This window comes from Hemiscyllium ocellatum, chromosome 15, assembly GCF_020745735.1.
Source record: "Hemiscyllium ocellatum isolate sHemOce1 chromosome 15, sHemOce1.pat.X.cur, whole genome shotgun sequence".
Taxonomy (NCBI): Eukaryota; Metazoa; Chordata; class Chondrichthyes; order Orectolobiformes; family Hemiscylliidae; genus Hemiscyllium; species Hemiscyllium ocellatum.
The window spans coordinates 69098784-69124189 of record NC_083415.1 but is presented as its reverse complement, the minus strand read 5'-3'; the positions used below and the strand labels follow the sequence as shown (position 1 = coordinate 69124189).

The 25406-nt window shown below is 43.9% G+C and overlaps 1 protein-coding gene across 2 annotated transcripts in view; it reads right to left on the bottom strand.

Annotated features, from left to right (window-relative positions):
- fer1l4 (fer-1 like family member 4) overlaps window positions 1-25406 on the bottom strand; it is a 355704-nt gene extending 330298 nt beyond the window's left edge. The window contains exons 1-3 of one of the 2 annotated variants that reach the window (XM_060836605.1): window positions 25315-25406; window positions 9529-9620; window positions 4266-4307 (exon numbers count right to left, since the gene is read on the bottom strand). The gene's annotated coding sequence lies outside the window, so the exon portion shown is untranslated. Of the gene's footprint in view, window positions 1-4265; window positions 4308-9528; window positions 9621-24596; window positions 24639-25314 lie in introns of those variants that run through there. The other variant, XM_060836606.1, reaches the window with a different exon arrangement.

Sequence of the window (25406 nt, the reverse complement as noted above, 5' to 3'; positions counted from 1 at the left end):
GTATCATCCGCAAACTTGCTCACCCAGCCTTCAAGCCCCTCCTCCAGGTCATTTATAAAAATGACAAACAGCAATGGTCCCAAAACAGATCCTTGTGGAACACTGCTAGTAACTGCACTCCAAGATGAACCTTGACCATCAACTACTAACCTCTGTCTCCTTCCAGCCAGCCAATTCCTAATCCAAACCTCTAATGCACCCTCAATGCCATACCTCCGTAATTTTTGCAGTAGCCTACCATGGGGTACCTTATCGAATACCTTGCTAAAATCCATATACACTACATCTACTGCTTTACCCTCGTCCACTTCCTTGGTCACCTTCTCAAAGAACTCAATAAGGTTTGTGAGGCACGACCTGCCCTTCACAAAACCATGCTGACTATCCTTGATCACATTATTCCTATTCAGATGTTCATAAATCCTATCCCTTACAATTGTCTCTAAGACTTTGCCCACAACAGAAGTGAGACTCACTGGCCTATAGTTACTAGGGCTATCCCTAATCCCCTTCTTGAACAAGGGGACCACATTCGCTATCCTCCAGTCTTCTGGCACTATTCCCGTAGACAACGACGACATAAAAATCAAGGCCAATGGCTCCGCTATCTCCTCCCTAGCTTCCCAGAGGATCCTTGGATAAATGCCATCAGGCCCAGGGGACTTATCTATTTTCACCCTCTCCAGTATTCCCAGACCTCTTCCCTACATACCTCAAAGCCATCCATTCTAATCACTTGTGACTCAATATTCACATCAGCAACAGTGTCCTGTTCCTGAGTGAATACTGACGAAAAGTATTGATTTAGTGTCTCTCCAATCTCCTCCGCCTCCACGCACAACTTCCCTCTACTATCCTTGACTGGACGATACCTACCCTAGTCATCCTTTTATTCCTGACATACCTATAGAAAGCCTTTGGGTTTTCCCTAATCCTACCAACTAAGGACTTTTCATGTCCCCTTCTCGCTGCTCTTAGCTTTTTGATTAGATTAGATTAGACTTACAGTGTGGAAACAGGCCCTTCGGCCCAACAAGTCTACACCGACCCGCCAAAGCGCAACCCACCCATACCCCTACATTTACCCCTTACCTAACACTACGGGCAATTTAACTTGGCCAATTCACCTTACACGCACATCTTTGTGACTGTGGGAGGAAACCGGAGCACCGGAGGAAACCCACGCAGACACGGGGAGAACGTGCAAACTCCACACAGTCAGTCGCCTGAGTCGGGAATTGAACCCGGGTCTACAGGTGCTGTGAGGCAGCAGTGCTAACCACTGTGCCACCGTGCCGCCCACGAAGCTCTCTCTTTAGATCCTTCCTGGCTACCTTATAACTCTCAATCGCCCCAACTGAACCTTCACGCCTCATCTTTACATAGGCCGCCCTCTTCCCTTTCACAAGGGATTCCAATTCCTTATTAAACCACGGCTCCCTCACAAGACCCTTTCCTCCCTGCCTGACTGGTACATACTTATCAAGGACACCCAATAGCTGCTCTTTGAACAAGCTCCACATATCATTTGTGTCCTTCCCTTGAAGCCTATTTTTCCAATCCACGCATTCTAAGTCATGCCTCACCGCATCATAGTTTCCCTGACCCCAGCTATAACTCCTGCCCTGCAGTGCACACTTATCCCTCTCCATCACTAGAGTAAAAGTCACCGAGTTGTGGTCACTGTCCCCGAAGTGCTCACCTACCTCCAAGTCTAACACCTGGCCTGGTTCATTACCTAGAACCAAATCCAGTATAGCCTCACCTCTTGTTGGCCTGTCTACATATTGTGTCAGGAAACTCTCCTGCACATATTGTACAAACACCGACCCATCTAACGAACTCGAGCTATAGCTTTCCCAGTCTATATCTGGGAAGTTAAAGTCCCCCATAACAACCACCCTGCTACTTTCACTCTTCTCCTGAATCATCCTCGCAATACTTTCCTCTACTTCTCTCGGACTATTAGGAGGCCTGTAGAAAACACCTAACAGGGTGACCTCACCTTTCCTATTTCTAACCTCAGCCCAAACTACCTCAGATGGCAAGTCTTTCTCCATCGTCCTTTCCACCGCTGTAATACTATCCTTGACAAGTAATGCCACATCTCCCCTTCTTTTACCCCCACCTCTGACCTTACTAAAACAGTTAAACCCTGGAACCTGCACCAGCCATTCCTGTCCCTGTTCTACCCACGTCTCTGTAATGGCCACAACATCGAAGTCCCAGGTACCAACCCACGCTGCAAGTTCACCTACCTTATTTCTTATACTTCTGGCATTGAAGTATACACACTTCAAGCCACCTTTCTGTTTACAGGCACCCTCCTTCGAGATCGATGCCATGTTCCTAACCTCCCTACACTCAAGGTCCTGTACCCTAAAGCTACAGTCCAGGTTCCCAGGATGTCGGGAGAGAAAGAAACGGAGGGCTTGGAGGTCCTGGTCATGGCGGATGGAGATGTAAAGGGACTGGATGTCCACTGGGGAGACTGGACACCTTCTTGCAGAGCGCTTCAGGAAACATGCCCCATGGCCGAACATTTCACTCACTCTGCTGAGGGCATGCATGTCCTGGCCTCCTCCACTGCCACTCTCTCACCACCCAACGCCTGGAGAAAGATGCCTCATCTTCTGCCTCATCTTCAACCCCAGGGCATTAATGTGGACTTCACCAGTTTCCTCATTTCCCCTCTCCCTACTTTACTCCTGTTCCAAACTTCTAGCTCCGGACCGCTCTCATGACCTGTCCCACCTGTCAATCTTGCTTCCCACCTATCTGCTCTACCCTCCTCTCCGATCCATTACCTTTACCCCTTCCTCCATCCACCTATTGCACTCCCAGCTACCTTCTCCCCAGCCCCACCTCCTCCCACTTATCTGTCCATCCCGAGGCTTCCAGCCTCATTCCTGATAAAGGGATTCTGCCTGAAACATCAATTTTCCTGACCCTCAGATGCTGCCTGACCTGCTGTGCATTTCCAGCACCACTCTCACCTTGACTCTAATCTGCAGTCCTCACTTTCACCCAGGGAGCAAAGGGATATAGATCCTTATAAAATAGACGGCAGATTTAGATAGATGAAATGTATTGGCGCAGGCTTGGAGGGCCAAAGGGCCTGTTCCTGCACTGTCATGTTCTTTGTTCTTTGAACTGAAATGGTGTGATAGTTTAGAAATTGAGACATTCTTCATTATTGGATCAGGGTACAGTTTAAAAAAAAGGGCTCTCACCCTTACGATGGAGATGAAAATGAATTTTTTTTTTGTTGAATTTGTTCACAGTATATGAATATCAGGCTGGTCCAGCAATTATTGCCCATCCCTAATTGCCATGAAGAAGGTGGTGGTGAGCAAGCTGTTTGAATCACTGCAGCCTATGTGGTTTGGTAGACCCAAAATGCTGTTAGGGAGGAGCTTCCAGGATTTTGACCCAGTGACACTGGCAATATAACTCCAAGTCAGGATGGTGAGTGGCTTGGAGAGGGCTTTGCAGGGGGTGGTAATCTCATGTATCTGGTGTGCTTATCCTTCTACATAGTAGTGGTCGTTGGCAGCTAAGTGGTCAAAGACGATGGTGAATTTCTGTAGTGCATCTTGTAGATGGTACACACTGCTTCCATTGTCGATGATACTTTCCAGCACTTTATTGATTATCAAATATAGACTAAGTGGGCAATGATTGACCAGATTGGATTTGCCCTGCCTTTTGTGTACAGGACTTACCTGGGCAATTTTCCACATTGTTGGGCACATAACAGTGTTGTCAATATACTGGAGGAGCTTGGCTTAGGAAGCAGCAGTTCTGGAGCAGAAATTCTCAGTACAATTGCAGGAATGTCATTAAGGCCCATCCCCTTTGCAATATCCAGTGCCTCCTGCTATTTCTTGATAGCACACAATTGAATCGCCAAGGACTAATAGATATGATGCTGGGGACCTCCAGGGGAGGATCATTAGTTCTTGGAATTCCCTTTCACAGAAAGTGATGACCATGTGTCAAGGAATGTAATCAGGGCTGAGTGAGACAAATTTATGATTGATGAGGAACTCAGGTTATTGGAGGCGGGGGTGGGGGGGGACACACCAAAAGTCTCACCAAGACCATAATCAAATCAGTCATGATATTATTGAACAGTGGAGTTGGTTTGATGGGGCAAATAATCTACTCCTGGTCCTATTTTTTACTAGCTTAAAGGATTGTGTGGGAAATGCTGCTTTTCTGTTCGTTAAACAACCATTTATCTTGAAAGAAGGTCAACTTACTCATGAGATCGATAGCCCTCATTCTGGATAATAAGCGCTTCCCTGCACAGAAAGAAAGGAAAATAATCCTTCAGTCAAAGAAATGCATTTATGAAGAAATAATGATTGAATAGTCACTCAGCATCGAATAATCCCCCAGCATAAAGTAAATCAACACTTCTGAATAATGCTTGAAGACCAGAGGCAATCACACTCAGACAAGAGTTGGGTGCCTCAGTACCCTAGTACTGGGCTGGGTAGGTGAGATTCATGGTAAACCATGATGGGTCAGTTGGCCACTTCCTATGCAGCATACCCTGGTGTGGTAACGGGTAAGTGAAAGTCTTCTGAGTTTGAAGCTGAGACAGAGTCAAAAAGTGTGGTGCTGGAAAAGGACAGTCGGTCAGGCAGTATACCAGGAGCAGGAGAGTCAACATTTCGAGCATAAGCTCGTCATCAGGAATGAGCTTCTGATCTCCAGCATCTGCAGTCCTCACTCTCTCCTAGTTGAAGCTGAGACAACTTGTTTTAGTCATTCAGAAATGTGGGGGTTTTGCACTTGGTCTCTGTAACTGACTTGATGCTGGCAGAGATGGTGGCACACTGGTAGTGTCACTGGGTTAGTAACCCAGAGTGCCCAGCCTAATGCTCTGGATTTATGGATTTAAATCCCTCCATGGCAGGTGGTGAAACAGAGCTTAATAAAATCTAGAATTAAAGCTAACCGAAGACAACGACGTAACTACTGATGATTGTTGTGAAGGCCCAGATTGGAGAAATTGTGGCAAGGTCAGCCAGGTGGACCTCACAGAATATGAATTTCCTGACTGGGCTGTTAATCTGGTCCAATCAGGGAGTCCTGGCTGACAGATAAGAACAGGAATATCAGACATCCTATTCAATGATGAATGTTGAATGTTCCTCCTGCAGAATGTGGGAGGTAAGGGTCACCACTAGTGTCCCTGCTGACTACATTTGCGGGAAGTGCACCCAACTCCAGCTCCTCGAAAACCACGTTAGGGAACTGGAGCTGAAGCTGGATGAACTTCGGATCATTCGGGAGGCAGAGGGGGTTATTGAGAGGAGTTACAGGGAGGTAGTCACTCCTAAGGTACAAGAAAAAGGTAAATGGGTTACAGTCAGGGGACGGAAAGGGAACCGGCTGGCAATGCAGGGATCCCCTGTGACCATTCCCCTCAACAATATGTATACCGTTTTGGATACTGTTGTGGGAGACAACTTACCAAGGGAAGGCAGTGGGGTACAGGGCTCTGGCACAGAGTCTGGCCCTTCTGCTCAGAAAGGAAGGGGGAAGAGGAGCAGAGCAGTAGTCATTGGCGACTCCATAGTTAGGGGGACAGATAGGAGGTTCTGTGGGGATGAGAGAGACTCACGGTTGGTGTGTTGCCTCCCAGGTGCCAGGGTTCATGATGTCTCTGATCATGTTTTTGGGATCCTTTAGGGGGAGGGGGAGCAGCCACAAGTCGTGGTCCACATAGGCACCAACGACATAGGTAGGAAGAGAGATGGGGATTTAAGGCAGAAATTCAGGGACCTAGGATGGAAGCTTAGAGCTAGGACGAACAGAGTTGTTGTCTCTGGTTTGTTGCCTGTGCCACGTGCTAGTGATGCAAGGAATAGGGAGAGAGAGGAGTTGAACACGTGGCTACAGGGATGGTGCAGGAGGGAGGGTTTTGGATTTTTGGATAATTAGGGCTCTTTCTGGGGTAGGTGGGACCTCTACAAGTAGGATGGTCTTCATCTGAACCAGAGGGGTACCAATATCCTGGGGGGGAAATTCGCTAAGGCTATGGGGGTGGGTTTAAACTTATCCAGCAGAGGGATGGGAACCAAAATTGTAGTTCAAGTATAGAAAAGGTTGAGAGTAGGGAGGTCCAAATTCAAGTTTCAGGGACGCAAGATAACACCGGCAAGCAAGAAGTTGATTTGAAGTGTTTCTACTTCAACGCCAGGAGCATCAGGAATAAGGTGGGTGAACTTATAGCATGGGTTGGTACCTGGGACTTCGATGTTGTGACCATTTCGGAGACATGGTTAGAGCAGGGACAGGAATGGTTGTTGCAGGTTCCAGGATTTAGATGTTTCAGTAAGAACAGAGAAGATGGTAAAAGAGGGGGAGGTGTGTCATTGTTGATCAAGGACAGTATTACAGTTGCAGAAAGGATGTTTGGGGACTTTTCAACTGAGGTAGTATGGGCTGAAGTTAGAAACAGGAAAGGAAAGGTCACCCTGTTGGGAGTTTTCTATAGGCCTCCGAATAGTTCCAGAGGTGTAGAGGTAAGGATAGCAAAGATGATTCTCGATAGGAGCGAGAGAGACAGGGTAGTTGTCATGGGAGACATCAACTTTCCAAATATTGACTGGGAACACTATAGTACAAGTACTATAGATGGGTCCGTTTTTGTCCAGTGTGCGCAGGAGGGCTTCCTGACACAGTATGTAGACAGGCCAACAAGAGGTGAAGCCAGATTAGATTTGGTACTGGGTAAAGAGCCCGGCCAGGTGTTAAACTTGGAAGTAGGTTAGCACTTTAGTGATAGTGATCACAATTCTGTTTTGTTTACTTTAGTGATAGAAAGGGAGAGGTGTATACCAATGGGCAAGAGTTACAGTTGGGGGAAAGGCAATTATGATGCGATTAGGCAAGATTTAGGAAGCATAGGATGGAGAAGGAAACTGCAGGGGATAGGCACATTAGAAATGTGGAGCTTATTCAAGGAAAAGCTACTGTGTGTCCTAGATAAGTAAGTACCTATCAGGCAGGGAGGAAGCTGTGGAACGCGGGAGCCGTGGTTTATGAAGGAAGTGCAATCTCTGGTCAAGAGGAAGAAGAAGGCTTATGTTAGGATGAGATGTGAAGGCTCAGTTAGGATGCTTGAGGGTTACAAGGCAGTCAGGAAAGACCTAAAGAGAGAGCTCAGAAGAGCCAGCAGGAGACATGAGAAGTTGTTGGCGGATAGGATCAGGGTAAACCCTAAGGCTTTCTATAGGTATTTAAGGACTAAAAGAATGACAAGAGTAAGATTAGGGCCAATCAAGGATAGTAGTGGGAAGTTGTGTGTGGAGTCAGGGGAAGCACTAAATGAATATTTTTCAACAGTATTCACTCTAGAAAACAACAATGTTGTTGAGGAGATTACTGAGATACAGGCTACTAGACTGGGTGGGATTGAGGTTCACGAGGAGGAGGTATTAAAAATCCTGCAGAGTGTGAAAATAGATAAGTCCCCTGGGCCGGATGGGATCTATCCTAGGATCCTCTGGGAAGCCAGGGAGGAGATTGCCGAGCCTTTGGCATTGATCTTTAAATCATCATTGTCTACAGGAATAGTGCCAGAAGACTGGAGGATAGCAAATGTGGTTCCCCTGTTCAAGAAGGGGAGTAGAGACAATCCTGGTAATTATAGACCAGTGAGCCTTACGTCAGTTGTCAGTGAAGTGTTGGAAAAGGTTATAAGAGATAGGAATTATAATCATCTAGAAAAGAATAATTTGATTAGGGATAGCCAGCACGGTTTTGAGAAGGGTAGGTCTTGCCTCACAAACCTTTCTTGAGTTCTTTAAGAAGGTGATCAAACAGGTAGATGAGAGTAAGCCAGTTGATGTGGTGTATATGGATTTCAGCAAGGCGCTCGGTAAGGTTCCCCACAGTAGGCTATTGTACAAAATGCAGAGGAATGGGATTGTGGGAGATATAGCAGTTTGGATCAGTAATTGGCTTGCTGAAAGAAGACAGAGGGTGGTGGTTGATGGGAAATGTTCATCCTGGAGTCCAGTTACCAGTGGTGTACTGCAAGGGTGGGTGTTGGGTCCACTGCTGTTCGTCATTTTTATAAATGACCTGGATGAGGGTGTAGAAGACTGGGTTAGTAAATTTGCTGACGACACTAAGGTCGGTGGAGTTGTGGATAGTGACGAAGGATGTTGTAGGTTATAGATAGACATAGGTAAGCTGCAGAGCTGGGCTGAGAGATGGCATATGGAGTTTAATGCGGACAAGTGTGAGGTGATTCACTTTGGTCAGAGTAATGGTAAGATTCTTGGTAGTGTAGATAAGCAGAGAGATCTTGGTGTCCAGGTACACAGATCCTTGAAAGTTGCCACCCAGGTTGACAGGGTTGTTAAGAAGGCATACAGTGTTTTAGCTTTATTAATAGAAAGATTGAGTTCCGGAACCATGAGGTTATGCTACAGCTGTACAAAACTCTAGTGCGGCCGCACTTGGAGTATTGTGTACAGTTCTGGTCACCGCATTATTAGAAGGATGTGGAAGCTTTGGAAAGGGTGTACAGGAGATTTACTAGGATGTTGCCTGGTATGGAGGGAAGGTCTTACGATGAAAGGTTGAGGGACTTGAGGCTGTTTTCATTAGAGAGAAGAAGGTTGAGAGGTGACTTAATAGTGACATATAAGATAATCAGAGGGTTAGATAGGGTGGACAGGGAGAGCCTTTTTCCAAGAATGGTGATGGCGAGCACGAGGGAGCATAGCTTTAAATTGAGGGGCAATAGATATAGGACAGATGTCAGAGGTAGTTTCTTTACTCAGAGAGTAGTAAGAGTATGGAATGCTTTGCCTGCAACGGTAGTAGATTCACCAACTTTAAGTACATTTAAGTCGTCATTGGACAAGCATATGGACGTACATGGAATAGTGTAGGTTAGATGGGCTTCAGATTGGTATGACAGGTCGGCACAACATCGAGGGCCAAAGGGCCTGTACTGCGCTGTAATGTTCTATGTTCTAATATGAGCTCTGAGGGAGCTGGATTTATGTCAAGGACTTTCCACTTGTAAATGAAAAATGACTTTGTGATGGAATACTGGCTTGTGTGGAGTTATTTCACAGCTGGTTAACTAATGTCCTTCAGGGAGGGAAATCTGCCATTCTTACCTGGTCTGGCCCACATGTGACTCCAGACTCACAGCAACGTGGTTGATTCTTAATTGAATTAAAATTAGGGATGGGCAATAAATGCTGGCCTAGCTAGTGATGCCCTCATCCCATGAATGAATTTTTGAAAGATTTTTCACCCAAGAGCATCTTTCAAATTTTCTGCCCCAGAGACTGGAGCAGTGAGTATGTTCAAGACTGTGATTTCTGCTGAAAGATCTTGTTCATCCGTAAGGACAGCTATCAGTCAAATACCCAAGCCACAATAAAGCAGAATGGAAGAATTAATGTTGCTGGAATGGAGCAGGTGACTGAGTTTGTGAAATTAATTCTTCTACTTGCAATAATTTTCGTTATGTAATTCACTGACCTGTCACTTATATCAACCACAAAATCATTTTCGGTCCATGATCCCACAACTCCCTCGACCGGCTGGTATCGGACTTCCAAATCCACCAATATCTGGAAACAGTCAACAATTAGACAAAGTGGGTTAATTACTTTCTCTTCTGCTGGGTCTAACAGGCACCTTTCCACATCAGTCACAGGGTGAAAGTTAAGCCCCAAACCTTCTGAGGAAACACAGCCCCTTTGCAAGACAGACACCTATATTTGCATCAAATAAAGCAGAAGTCTGCATCAATTCTCCTTAAAACTAGTGATTCAGGTTCTGCCAGAAATACTTCATTACTCAGAGCCGTGTTTGGTAGAGAATAGAGAGAAGACAAACAGCCTCTATTAATATCACAGCATTCAATTGTGATACAATCCTGTCATTGGGCACACAGAAAGATGTTCCATATTGGGGAAAAGAAAAGGATATTCAATGACTGTGTACAGGGAGTAGTTACAGAGATGATCCCAAAATATAAGAGTATTGTGTAAGAGGAAACATCAACAACTCCTTGCCTTTTGGTTTTTTAAAATATACTGAGAAAGAGTCTGATCACATTATTTAAAGTTAGGAAAGATTTTTAACAATTTGGAACAAGTATGGTTTTGTGATCTACAATGTTTATAGATAAGAGCCACAACTTTCCATTTACAGATTCAGTGTTGGGGTGGTGGTAGATGTCAACTTACCCACTGAAAAGGTGGTGGTAAACTGCGGTCGTTAACTGCTGCAGTCCATGTGCTGTCTATTTGGAATGGAGTTCCAGGATTTTGACCCAGTGACACTGAAGGAATGATGGCATACTTCCAAGTCAGGGTGATTTGTGTGTGACTTGGAAGAGTACTTGCAGGCAATGTATCTCCAAGCATATGGCACCCTTGTCCTTTTTGACGGTGGAGGTCACAAGTTTGAAAGATGTTGTCTAGGAAGCTGTTGTGAATTCCTTCAGTGGAGTTTACATAAAACACATGTTTGGAGAAAGTGAGAATTGCAGATGCTGGAGATCAGAGTTGAGAGTGGTGTGCTAGAAAAACACAGCAGATCAGGCAACATCGGAGGAGTAGAAGAATTGACATTTCGGGCATAAGCCTGAATGAAGGGCTTATGCCTGGAACATCGATTCTCCTGCTTCTCGGATGATGCCTGACCTGCTGTGCTTTTCCGGCACCCCACTCTCGACATATAATAGATGTTTGAGTGACTGTGTGTCAGTGGTGGAGGGAATGAATGTGTGAAGGTGGTAATTAAAATAACCATTAAGCAGGACAGTTTGGTCATGATGGTGTTCTGTTGTACTCAACCAGGAAAGCAGGAAATACAGATTAAGCAAAGTCAAAAATAAATTGCTTTGCAGATATTTCTGAACTGGTCGATTAGAAAATATTTATAAATATTATGGCTTCAAGAGCAGGTCAGAGGTTAAAAAATCTGCAGAATTTAATACATACCACTGGAGCAGGTAGAACTTGAACCCAGGATTTCTAGCTCAGATATAGGGACACTACTACAGCACAACATTTAGTGGGAAATTCAGTGAGGGTAATGCCATTGAATGTCAAGGAACGGTAGTCAGATTCTCTCATTTTGGAATTGGTCATTGCATGGCACCCATGTGATGCAAATGTTCCTTGACATTTATCAGACAAACCTGAATGTTGTTCAGATCTTGCTACATTTAGACAGGGACATATATATCTCAGTGTCTGAGAAGTTGTAAATGATGTTAAACATTGTGCAATCATTAACACACATCCCCACTTCAGAAATTATGATGAAGGAGTGGTTATTGGTGAAGCATCTGAAGCTGGTTAGGCTAAGACATTACCTTGAGAACTCCTACAAAGATGTCCTGGAGCTGAGATGGATGACATTCTTAGGCATGTGCTAATATATACAGGGATTGCTAGAAGTGGGTCAATATTTACAAGGATTCCTTGGGAAAATGTCAAAATTACAGTAAATTGTTAAGAGTGTTTCAATGTTTACAGAGGATCTATAGGGTAATGTCAGTATTTACAAAAGATCCCTAGGAATGTGCCTATATTTACACAAGGTTGCTAGGATTCTACCTAGCTTTACAGAGATTTCTTTAAAAACCATTAATATTTACAGGAAGTCCCTATAATTTCCAAGGATGTGAAGACATTTGATTTAAATGGCATGGGAAAATTAGTTAAAATGTGGTAAAGTGGTGGGCATTTATTTAAGAAGATATTTCAGAATGCTTCCCAAAGATATATTCTTTTGACAAAACAGATGCTACATGAAGGATGAAACATTTTATGAGAGACTTACGAATGGGCCTAAGGCTGTCACTTCGGGTCCTGAAAAAGGTCTGCTTTAGATTATTCTGGGAGGGTAAGGGATCTCTTGAAACAACAGCAATAGGTGCTGCTATTATGCAATTGTAACACAAGTGTTCACTATCAGGAACATCAAGCCAAAAAACTGTTCGATCTGTCACACAAATGAGTAATGTGGTATTTACATTTCAGAGTTGGTGTGATGCTGGGCATGTACACCGTATGTCTCAAACATTGGCTGTTCACATCAAAAAGTATATTTCTTCAGCAAGGTACTGACAATACCCAAACAAGTCATGCTGTAAAACCACAACAATGTCCAACATTAGATGTAATTCTACATTTGGATGACATTTTCACATTTGGATAACAGTTGCTTAACAATCCTTAGTGTACAAGAGCAAATTTGGGATGATCAGTCGTGTTCACAGCATCCAGCACATTTGCGTGTACCGGATGCAACATATGTTATTACACAGGGCAATACTTTTTACAAACAGAAAGAACATACTATCACAATATAACGGAATAACACTTTGACAACAAACCCTAATGTTCTATAAATTATCTGTTATTCCCAATTCCTTTGCCTCCACCACATCTGCTCCTAGGAGGACTAATCCCACCATAGAACACACCAGATAGCCTCCTTCTTCAAAAACAACAATTTTCCCTCCCATGTGGTCGATGATGCTCTCCAGTACATCTCATCCACTTCCTGTATCTCCACCTTCAAACTCCACCCCTCTAACCGCAACAAGGACAGAACTCCCCTGGTCCTCACCTTCCACCTCACCAACCTCTGGATACATCGCATCATCCTCCACCATTTCCGCCACATATTAACAGACCTCACCATCATTAATATATTTTCCTCTCCACTCCTATCTGCATTCCATAAAGATCACTTCCTCCAAGACTCTCTTGTCAGGTCCAAATCCCCTACCAACCCACCCTTTCCTCTCGGCACCTTCCCCTGCCACCGTAAGAATTGCAAACCCTGCACCCATACCTCCACCCTCACCTCCATCCAAGGCCCCAAAGGAGCCTTCCACATCTATCCCATGTCCAGAGGGTCCTTTGTAAGGCCATCAGAGACACCAAGAGATAATATCAAACTAAGCTTGAGACCCAGACCAACCAAACAGACATCCGTCGTTTGTGGCAAGGCTTATACAACATAACAAGCTATAAATCGAAGTTGAACAGAATCGCAGCACAACAATAAACCTCGACCCGTCAAGCTCAATGCATTGTATGCTTACTTTGAACAGAAGGTCAGTGAAATGATGTCACTTATCCCAACAGCCTCAAGTGCACTTGTACCCACAGTCACTGCCACAGACATCAGATCAGCCTTCTTGAGTCTGAACCCACAGAAAGCAATAGACCTGGTTGGGGTCCCCAGCCATGCATTCAGAACCTATGCGACCAGCTGCCACAGTATTTGCAGACATCTTTAACCTCTTCTTACTACATTCTGAAGTCCCCACCAGCTTCAAGTAGACCACCATCATCACACTGCCAAAGAAAAATCGTGCAGCATGCGTCAAAGACCATCACCCAATGGCTCTGACCTCCATAATTATGAAGAGCTTCGAGAGGTTAGTCATGGCTCATTTTAACTCTAGCCTACCAAACTGCCTTGATTGTTTGTAAGTTGCTACAGGTCCATAACAGATGCCGTCTCCCTGGCCCTACGCTCGTCCCTGGAACACCTAGATAAAAAGATACCTACATCAGGATCCTACTTATTGATACATTCCTGCCTTCAACACCATAGTTCCAAACAAACTCATCTCTATATTCTGTAACTGGATTCTTGACTTCCTGACCCACAGACCACAATCAGTAAGAATAGGTGACGTCTCCTCCTCAACAGCAGTGTCCTGCACAGCTGTTTCCTCAGCCTCCTACTATACTCCTTATACACTCATGACTTTGTGGCCAAATTCCATCCCAACTCCATTTACAGGTTTGCTGATATGCCACCATTGTAGTTCAGATCTCATACAGCGATGAGGCAGAATGCAGGAAAGGGATAAAGTGCTTAGTGGTATGATGTAAAGACAACAATCTCTCCATCAATGTCAGAAAAATAAAGGAGCTGGTCCTTGACTTGAGGAAGCTGAGTGGAGAGTATGCCCCTGTCAGCATCAATGATGCTGAGGTGGAGATGGTCGAAAGCATCAAGTTCCTGAAGTGATGATCACCAACAATCTATCCTGATCCACCCGGCGTGATAATAAAGAAAGCACAACAATATCTCTAATCCTTAAGGAGGCTAAGGAAATTTGGCATTTCCACAAGGACTCTTACCAATTTTTACTGATGGGCCATGTAAAGATATGAAGAAAGATTGGATAGATTGGGATTGATGGCTTGGAGCAGAGGAGACTGGGGAGGGGCATCTCTGAGATGTATAAAAGGAAGAAGCATTTTCTCTTGATGGAGGTTTCAGTGGACTGGGGGCATAGATTTAAAGTAAAGGATAGGACGTTTAAAGAGGAAGTGAAGAAACTTTTTCCTCCAGAGGGTGGTGGAATTCTGAAATTCACTGTCTATAAAGGTGGTAGTGGCAGATATCCTCATTACATTTAAGAAGTATTTCAATGAACATTTGCAATGCCAAGGCATATAAGGTAATGAGCTAAGTGGTGGAAAATATGATTGGAAGAGTCAGGTTCTTGTTTTCTTTGTCTTCTTGAAGATGACTAAACAGGTGGATGAGGGTAAAGCAGTTGATGTGGTGAATATGGATTTCAGTAAAGCATTTGATAAAGTTCCCCACAGTAGGCTATTGCACAAAATATGGAGACATGGGATTGAGGGTGGTTTAATGGTTTGGATCGGAAATTGGCTAGCTGAAAGAAGAGAGGGTAGCAAACTGACTTTAAAGCAGAAAAGTGTGAGATGACTCATTTTGGAAGGAGTAACAGGAATGCAGAGTATTGGGTTAATGATAAGATTCCTGGTAGTGTAGATGAGCAGAGAGATCTCAGTGTCCAAGTACACAGATCCTTGAAAGTTGCCACCCAGATTTATAGAGTTGTTAAGAAGGCGTATGGTATGTTAGCTTTCATTGGTAGAGGGATTAAGTTTCGGAACCATGAGGTCATGCTGCAGCTGTACAAAACACTGGTGCGGCCGCACTCGGAGTATTGCGTACAGTTCTGGTCATTGCATTATAGGAAGGATGTAGAAGCTTTGGAAAAGGTTCAGAGGAGATTTACTAGGGTGCTGCCTGGTATGGAGGGAAAGTATTACGAGGAAAGGTTGGGGGACTTGAGGCTGTTTTCATTAGAGAGAAGGTTGAGAGATGACTTAATTGAGACATATAAGATAATCAGAGGGTTAGATAGGTTGGATAGTAAGAGCCTTTTTCCTCAGATGCCGATGGCTAGCATGAGGGGAGATAGCTTTAAATTGAGGGGTAATGGATATAGGACAGATGTCAGAGGCAGTTTCTTTACTCAGAGTAGTAGGGGCGTGGAACGCACTGCCTGCATCAGTTGTAGACTCACCAACTTTAAGGGCATTTGATAGTCATTGCTCGGACATATGGACGAGAATGGAATAGTGCAGGTTAGATGGGCTCCAGATTGGTTTCACAGGTCAACGCAACATCGAGGGCCAAAGGGCCTGTACTGCACTCTAATGTTCTATATTTTGGCATAGACTTATTGGGCTGAAGGACCTTTTTCTATGCTGTAGACCTTAATGACTCCAGAACCTTCAACACCCACAACCATCTTCCTTTGTGCCAGATATACCTCTAATGGGCAGACAGATTTCCTACTGACTCATTTTGCTTGATTGGGTGGCAGCTCTCAGAAAGTGGGAAATCGCATCCCCTGCTCCTGATCATGGAAGGCCCAATGGTGACTTGCTTCCTCATTGGAGTATGTTTCAGCAGGCTTTTCCCTAAGAACACAACATCAATCTTTCTGCCGCTTTGCAGTGGAGGTTGACATATCCAATGACCTCCAAAGGATTTCTTGCTTTTCTGATCTCCTCACAACTTGCATTGAATCACATTACTTATTGTGCAGAAGGAGGCCACTTGGCCCACTGTGTCCGCACCAGCTGTCTGAGCATTTGAATTTTAGCTGAACTCCCACTTTATCCCCATATCCTGCACATTATTCAAATTGAAACATTCACCAAATTCCTTTTTGAATGTCTCAGTTGAATCTACCTCCACCACAATTCCAGGCAGTACATTCCTAAACCGAATCATCCAATGTGTGAAAAGCTTTCTTTTCCAACCTCACATTTGCTTCTCTTATGAAACTTTAAAACTGTGCCCTCCGATCCTTGATCCAGGCCCTCATGATTTTGAAAACATTTTTTCAGATCTCCTTCTAGTCTGTACCGATGAAGCTATGCTAATTCTACACTACTCCTTGACATAGTGTAGATTTAGCATAGTCTTGAACAACGTTATCCAAAGGCTTCAGGTATCCTGCCTCAACTACCCTCCCAAGTAGTGCATTCTAGATTCCCACCAACCCCTGGGTGAGAAACAAATTCCTCAAATCCCCTCTAAAGTTTCTGCCTTTCACATTAAAAATACGCCCCCTTGTTATTGACAGTTCAACTAAAGGGAACAACTGTTTTCTGTCTGTACTGTTGTTGCCCCTCATAATCTTCGGCACCTCTGTCAGGTCCCCTCTAAGCTTTTTCTGCTCTAAAGTAAACAACCTGAACTATCCAGCTTCTCCTCATAGCTAATCCGCTTCATTCCCGACAAGTAAGTTTAAGTTTAAATAATGCTGAAAATGTGTTGCTGGAAAAGCGCAGCAGGTCAGGCAGCATCCAAGGAACAGGAAATTCGACATTTCGGGCATAAGCCCTTCCTGATGAAGGGCTTATGCCCGAAACGTCGAATTTCCTGTTCCTTAGATGCTGCCTGACCTGCTGCGCTTTTCCAGCAACACATTTTCAGCTCTGATCTCCAGCATCTGCAGTCCTCACTTTCTCCTCTAAGTTTAAATAATGGCTGGTGAGGGCAGCCAAGTGGAATTTGTGATCTTTTTGGAAAACTTCAATGCTTGTTCAAGGTGTAGCCAGCTCCCTTATCCACTCAGACAGCTCAGACTCTGAGAAATTATTGTCTTGCCCTTGTCACAATACCTGCTGACAATTTGATAATTAATTCTTGTGGCTGATTGTAACAAGGTCAGCTAGTTGGAAATCGTAGAATATGAGTTCCTTGATTGGGGCTGTGAATCTGGTCCAATTAGGGAGCCCTGGCTAACAAATAAAAAAGGGGACTGTCAAGGATACTGACACACGGGTGTTTGTCTCTATAATTCTATGATTAGCCAAAGTCCTGGATGAAAAGCTACTGGGTGTTCCTCTCCATTGGGTGAACAATGAACTAATACCACCCTGATGCCATACGGAGAGGCATCACATGTCAATAGATCCTTCTTGGGATCATAGTGTAGCAACACCTTCCAGGATGATAACTGGTTCTTTCATTCATTGAAAGCTATGACTTGTTTATGAGGCCATTTTCAATATTGACACTTTTTTAGGAGTTAATGCAAAGATGCCAAGGTGGATGCCAGGTTATATATGAACTTTCCATAATAATTTACCAGCCCAAGAAATTATCTAAATTCCTGGACAAACATGGGAGCCTGAGAACCTTTGTTCAGCCTCACTTTATTTTCCAACAGGTGTAACCCTGTCTTGTCGACTCTATAGCCAAGTTAGTCAGTTGTCGGGGCCTGGAACATATATTTTTCCCTTCGAAGGCGTACTAAGAACAAAGAACAAATAACAAAGAACATTACAGCGCAGGAACAGGCCATTCAGCCCTCCAAGCTTGGGCCGATTCTTATCCTCTAACCTGCCATCTATTTTCTAAGGATCTGTATCCCTTTGCTTCCTGCCCATCAATTCCAGGCACCCAACACCCTCTGCGTAAAGAACTTTCCACGTTTATCGTCCCTAAACGTTTCCCCTCTCATTTTGAACTCGTGACCCCTAGTAATTCAGTCCTCCACTCTGGGAAAAAGGTTTAGCCCCAAAACTGTTTTGGGGTTTTGCTGTGGGCTGACTTAAGAGTTCCCCTGATCAGGATGTGGCTTGAGTGAGGCTATGCAATGCTTGCACCCAAGTGGTGTTGCCCAAGCTCAATCGAACTGTCAAGGATGCCCACTTGCATAGGAATACAGTGTAACTCACATGCTCAATTTGTCACATTTACCCATGATAAAGCCAGCTGCAGCATGTTTGAAATCTGGCTGAGCCTCAGCTAGCAGGCATTTTTGCATAGCTACAACATTAATCCCACATACCAGATGGTCTCTAAGCATCTCATTAAGGATTAAACCAAATTCACAGGATTCTGCTAATCTCATCAAGAACTCCAAAACAGTTACTCCAATTCTTGAATTGTCAAGTAAAAATGATAGTGTCTCAGATTCAGAGGACACTTGGGGTTATAATATTCCTTAACTATGTGGGAACTTAGGAACGTGTCTGACATTCCTGACTCTTACATTTGCAAGACATGTGTCCAGCTACAGCTCTTATTTGGCCACATGACAGCTCTGGAGCTGCGGATGGACTCACTGTGCAGCATCCAAGGAGGTCGTGGATAGCACGTTTAGTGAACTGGTCACACCTTAGGTTAGAATTGCTGAGCGAGACAGTGAATGGGTGACCAAAAGACAGAAAAAGAGTAGGAAGACAGTGCAGGTGTCCCCTACGGTCATCTCCCTCCAAAACAGGGATACCGTTTTGGATACTACTGGGGGAGATGGCTCACCAGGGGAGGGCAGCAGTTGCCAGGATCATGGCACCATGGCGGGCACTGCTGTTCAGAAGAGTGGGAAAAGGACTCGTAGGGCCATAGTCATAGGGGATGCTATTGTGAGGGGAGTAGATGGGCGGTTCTGTGGCCGAAAACAGGACTCCCAGATGGTATGTTGCCTCCCAGGTGCTCAGTGGAAAAGCGCAGCAGGTGAGGCAGCATCCAAGGAACAGGAGATTCGACGTTTCGGGCATAAGCCCTTCTTCGCCCATTCCTGAAGATGGGCTTATGCCCGAAACGTCGAATTTCCTGTTCCTTGGATGCTGCCTGACCTGCTGCGCTTTTCCAGCAACACATTTTCAGCTCTGATCTCCAGCATCTGCAGTCCTCACTTTCTCCTCCCAGGTGCTTGGGTCAGGGATGTCACCAATCAGCTGCAGAGCATTCTAAAAGGGGAGGGTGAACAGCCAGTTGTCTTGGTGCATATAGGTATCAACGATATCAGTAGAAAATGTGATGAGGTCCTGAAAGAAGTATTCAAGGAACTAGGAGAGAAGTTAAGGAGGAGGACCTCAAAGATAGTGATCTCGAGATTGCTACCAGTACCACGTGCTCGCCAGCATAGAAATGAAAAAAATAGGCAGGATGAACACATGACTTGAGGGATGGTGTAGGAGGGAGGGGTTCAGATTTTTGGACATTTGGACCGATTCTGGGAAAGGTGGGACTATTACAAAATAGATGGTCTACATCTAAACAGACCGGAACCACTGTCCTTGGGCGAGTTTTTGCTACTGCTGCTGGGGAGGTTTTAAATTAATGTGGCAGAGGGCTGGGAACCAGAAGAGATGACAAGCGGGCAGCGAGGTGGAGACTGGAGACTGTAAAAATTATGAAGATTGCATTTATAAAGGGAAGAGTAGGCAGAGAGCAGATGAGCGTAATAAAACTGGTGGCCTGAAATGCATCTACTTTAATGCAAGGAGTATAGTGTGTAAGGCTGATGAACTTAGGGCTTGGATTGGTGCCTGGGAGTATGACGTTCTTGCAATCACAGAGACTTGGTTGAAGGAAGGGCATGATGATTGGCAATTAAATGTTCCAGGATATAGATGCTTCAGACAGGACACGGAGGGGAGTAAAAGGGAAGTTGCATTGCTGGTCAAGGACGATATCACGGCTTTGCTAAAGGAGGACTCTATGGAGGTCTTGGGTAGTGAGGCATTATGGGTGGAGCTGAGAAATAAGGGTGCAGTTACATTGTTGGGGCTGTATTACAGGCCTCCCAACAGTGAGCATGAGGTAGAAGAACAAATAGGGAAACAGATTATGGAAAGATGTAGAGGCAGTAGGGTTGTGGTGATGGGAGATGTTAATTTTCTCAACATTGACTAGGATACATTTAACACCAGGGGTCTGAATGGGGTAGAATTTGTAAGAAGCATCCAGGAGAGTTTTTGCAGAGCAGTATGTCAATAGTCCGATGACGGAAAGGGCCATATTGGACCTGGTACTGGGGAACGAGCCAGGACAGGTGGTAGAAGTTGAGGTGGGGGATTTCTTTGGGAAGAGTGACCACAATTCTGTAAGTTTTAGAATACTTGTAGATAAAGAAGAGAAGGGAAAGGTCCTAAGGGAAAGGTCTTAAACTGGGCCAAGACCAATTATATCAAAATTAGGCATTCGCTCGGAAATGCGGATTGGACACAGCTATTTGAAGGGAAGTCCACATTTGAGATGTGGGAGGCTTTCAAAGATAGGTTAAAGATAGTGCAGGATAAGCATGTCCTGTTGAAGGCAAAGGCTAGGAAGGGAAAGATTCGTGAACCGTGGATGACAAGAGAAATTGGATGACTAGCCAAGAGGAAAAGGGAAGCATACATAACTCTAGGCAGCTAAGAACAGAATGGGCCCTGGAAGAATATTGGAAGAGTAGGACAAGTCTTAAATGAGGAATCAAGCGGGCGAAAAGGGGTCATGAAAGAGCTTTAGCGAGCAGAATTAAGGAGAATTCCAAAGCATTTTATTCTTATATAAGAAGCAAGTGGGTAACTAGAGAATGGATTGATCCACTAAAGGATAACGAAGGAAGGCTGTGGGTCGAACCTGAGAGAATGGGTGAGATTCTGAATGATTACTTTGCATCAGTGTTCACTGAGGAGAGGAGCATGATGAATGTTGAGTTTAGAGATAGAAGCTTGATTAGTTTGGACCACATTGACATAAGTAGGGAAGATGTGTTGGGTAGGCTAGAGGTTATTAAGGTGGACAAATCCCCAGGACCGGATGGGATCTATCCCAGGTTGCTGAGGGAAACGAGAGAGGAAATAGCTGGGGCCCTGACAGATATCTTTGTGGCATCCTTAAATACAGGTGAGGTGCCAGAGGACTGAAGGGTTGCTCATGTTGCCCCCTGTACAAGAAGGGTAGTAGGGATATTCCAGTTAACTACAGACCAATGAGCCTGACGTCAGTGGTGGGAAAGTTGCTGGAGAAGGTACTGAGGGATAGAATCTATTTATATTTAGAAAAGAATGGGCTTATCAGTGACAGGCAACATGGTTTCATGCGGAGGAGATCATGCCTTACCAACTTAATAGAGTTCTTTGAGGAACTGACTAAGTTGATAGATGAAGGAAGGGCTGTTGATGTCATATTCATGGGCTTCAGTAAGGCGTTTGATAAGGTTCCCCATGGTAGACTAATGGAGAAAGTGAAGTCACATGGTGTGCAGGGTGTTCTAGCTAGGTGGATAAAGAGCTGGTTGAGCAACAGGAGACAAAGAGTAATAGTTGAAGGGAGTTTCTCGAAATGGAGAAAGGTGACCAGTGGTGTTCCACAGGGGTCAGTATTGGGGCCAATGTTGTTTGTAATATACATAAATGATCTGGAAGAGGGCACTGTTGGTATGATCAGCAAGTTTTCAGATGACACGAAGATTGGTGGAGTAGCAGAAAGCATAAGGGACTGTCAGAGAATACAGGAGGATATAGATAGACTGGAGAGTTGGGCAGAAAAATGGCAGATGGTTTTCAATCCAGAAAAATGTGAGGTGATACATTTAGGCAAGTCTAATTCTAGAGCAAATTATACAATGAATGGAAGAGCCTTGGGAAAAGTTGATGGGCACAGAGATCTGGGAGTGCAGGTCCATTGTACCCTGAAGGTTGCTGCATAGGTGGATAGAGTGGTCAAGAAGGCATATAGTATGCTTACCTTAATTGGACGGGATATTGAGTATAAGAGCTGGCAAGTCAAGTTAAAATTGCACAAGATATTGGTTCGGCCGCATTTAGAATACTGTGTACAGTTCTGGGCGCCACATTACCAAAAGGATGTGGACGCTTTGGAGAAGATGCAAAGAAGGTTTACGAGGATGTTGCCTGGTATGGAAGGTGCTAGCTGTGAAGAGAGGTTGAGTAGGTTAGGTTTATTTTCATTTGAAAAAAGGAGATTGAGGGGGGACCTGATTGAGGTTTACAAAATCATGAAGGGTATAGACAGGGTGGATAGAGACAAGCATTTTCCCAGGGTGAAGGATTCAATAACGAGAGGGGTGGAAAGTTTAAGGGGGATACATGCAATAAGAACTTCACACAGAGGGTGGTGGGCATTTGGAACGCGTTGCCGGTAGAGGTGATAAAGGCAGGCACGGTATATTCATTTAAGATGCGTCTGGACAAATGCATGAATAGGTGGGGTGCAGAAGGATACAGATGCTTAGGAATTGACCGACAAGTTTAGACAGTACATTTGGATCGGCTCAGGCATTACAGGGCCGAAGGGCCTGTTCCTGGGCTGTAAATTTTCTTTGTTCTTAGTTCTTTATGTCAGTCAATTCTTGAAAGGTATTAGCATTGGTGTATCACGGAAAGTTAGGCTGCTAATGACAGGAAAAGCTGCAGCTCCACAGACTGTCAGGAGAATTACTCATTGTTATTCATCAGTCGTAATATAATTTGCCCAGAAAATATAATGCATTCTTTTCAAATATTGGGCCAGTCTTTGACAGCAGGGTCAGATGAACCAAGCTTCCCAAACAAAGGCGTGAAGAAAGAATATGCGTACCCCAACTCAAAGACAACTGCTGCAAGTGTGTTTCTTCAGGACTGTGCTTACATCTCATCGCCACCAAAATAACTCCACAGAGGCAGATATCCTGTCACCAGCCACTCTTTATTTACACATGAACAACCCTAATCTACAGTACTGCCTAATACAGAGTCAGGCACCAGAGTGTCAGTATCCCTGACACTCAACCATTTTATGTCAGCCAGGATTCCTTGATTGGACCAGATTAATATCCCCAATCAGGGCACTCATATTCTATGATGTAAGGCTGACTGACCTCGTTATAATTACTACACCACCAAGTGCTACTTTTGCACTGCATAATAAAGAATTATCACCCTCTTGTCGGTCGTCCTCATCGTTGCTCATCATGTGGTGTTATCCTTATCCTCAGCCTGAAGCATTACTCAACTCTTAAAGTAGTAACACTGAATTGCCTGCACTGCAAAGAACAATGCACAACAAGCCTCCCTCAGCCAAAGCTTATTTAAAGTGCAACAGAAGAAGGAATGCCCCCAAGGGTGCCGTATGTACACTGAAGTCCCTTGAAAATCAATAAGCCTACTTCTGCAGTAGTTCAGCATTTTCTCTTAAAAACATGTTTTGTTAATTTTTGAATAATGTGGGAGTGGGGCATGAAACTCAGCTCCATTCAATCTTTGGGCTGATTTTTAAATACAATCATAGCAACAGTTGTCAAGCAAATGTGTTTATTACCCATTGGCCTTTTGAATACTTCAGTCAAACAGGTTTTTCATGCTGCTGGATTTGCTTGTCATTTTCTATCTGCTCATATATAACTTGAATTTTCACTTAATACAAGGAAACAAAGGGACTTTTAGACAGGGTTGGAATCATTGCTCACGTCAGCTGTTGACGGAAACCCATTGCAATCCTGGCTTAGCCAGTCCAAGTATTACATCTTTGAACTAATAACCCAACCCTTCAGGTTCAATCTCTAATTTGATCTGACTGGCAACATAATGAGCTGCGTGCCAGCAAAACTGCTCTGGTTCACAAAAGGAACTAATATGGACAAAACTTGGTGTCCATGCAACTGAATTCAAGGAATGAGCAAGGGGCCAGAAATCAAGAAGAAATAAAACCTAGCAACAAAACATAAGAACTGTGATAACAATTTATATTTATATAGCACCTTTAATGCAATAAAAATTCCAAAATGCTCCACAGGTATGATTACACTGATATTAATGGTTATCAAAAGCTTGGTCAAAGAGGGAGCTTTAAAGGCATCCCTTAGAGGAGGAGAGGAAAGCAGAGGTTTAGGATGGAGATTCCAGACGTTACAACCCAATTGACTGAAAGCACAGGCAACAATGAGGGTTAAAATCAATGAGAGGAAGTAAAATATTAATATTAAATGCATTTAAAAAGTGAATTTCTATTACAATTGTTCACTTTCAGCTTACATTATAGAATTTTGCTAATGTCTTGTCACCACACTGTTGATGTTAAGAGAAGTAGGTTGTGGGTATTAATTAGCTTCGACTAAATATAAATAGAGGCCAGCTGGGACACAGGCTATGGATGAGAGGTGTAATGCTTAGCAAATCAATAAATCTTTTTCAGTAACGAAAAGCTATGTTTCTGGGTTTCTGTTGCATTAATTGACTTAGAATTTGTTAACATTCATTCCATTTCCTGTATTATTTACCAACTCCAAAGGAATGCAAATGATGCAGTACTTCCACACCAAACACTTTTTTTTGCCCAGGCTGCGATAGTAAGAGCAGGCCCAGGTTGCAGCAGCAGCAGCGGTGGTGATGGTAGCTGCCTGTGCAGCTGAGCCTCAAATTAACAGAAATAAATGGAACTAACCCCAGAAAAAGAACAATCATAATAAACAATTAAGAAAAACAGAAAATCAAAACAAAGTCTACCTGAAATAAGAGGGAAAGACAAGAAAGAAAACATTCCTCCTCGGTAGGAAACACCAGCAGCAGTAATAAGACACACTGACTGTGTGGTCCAACCAGTTTAGAGGTTAGTTCCCTCTCCCTAACACACAAAGTGGAGAGTCCTTCATACACTGATCCACCTCCCTTAGAGACAGCTCTCAGAGTGAACAGAACCTCTGAGACTCCTGTTTATACCAAACATTTGTTATCTGAAGATAGAACACTAAGTCTTCATTGCACACAGCCAAAAAGTAATTTAAAAACTTGGATTTCACTAAGTAGTTCACTGTTGCATCAAATTCATCTCCAAACATAATATCAACAACTTATAGAACCAAATTGTTCTATCGTCATATTTTTCTGTCTGGAATTATAAAGTATTTCTGATAATTTAGCTAACAAACTAAGACCTACCCCAAAATAGCCTCTGTTGGATTTGCTAATGGGATCTATAATGCCTTTGTGCCTTGAGTCAAGATGGAGGGAATTAGAGATTATGTCCCCCTTCAGTTTGCCTGGAACTGACTCCCTATCCAAAAGAGGATAGTGCATCACTGTGGCTAGCTTTCAGCCACCAGCTTCACTCTCTGGCTCACCAGTATCATAGCAATAAATGGCATTAAATATTATTTGGATGTTTTCTCTTACTCATTTCCCAACACTGATTTATTTAAATAAATGGACAGAATGCACTACTTACATCGGTCAGAGAATTCTTCTTGTCAACAAGAGCTTCCTTTAGAACTAATTGACCAGTTTTTGCCACCTGCTGAAGACTAATCTGTAATTGCC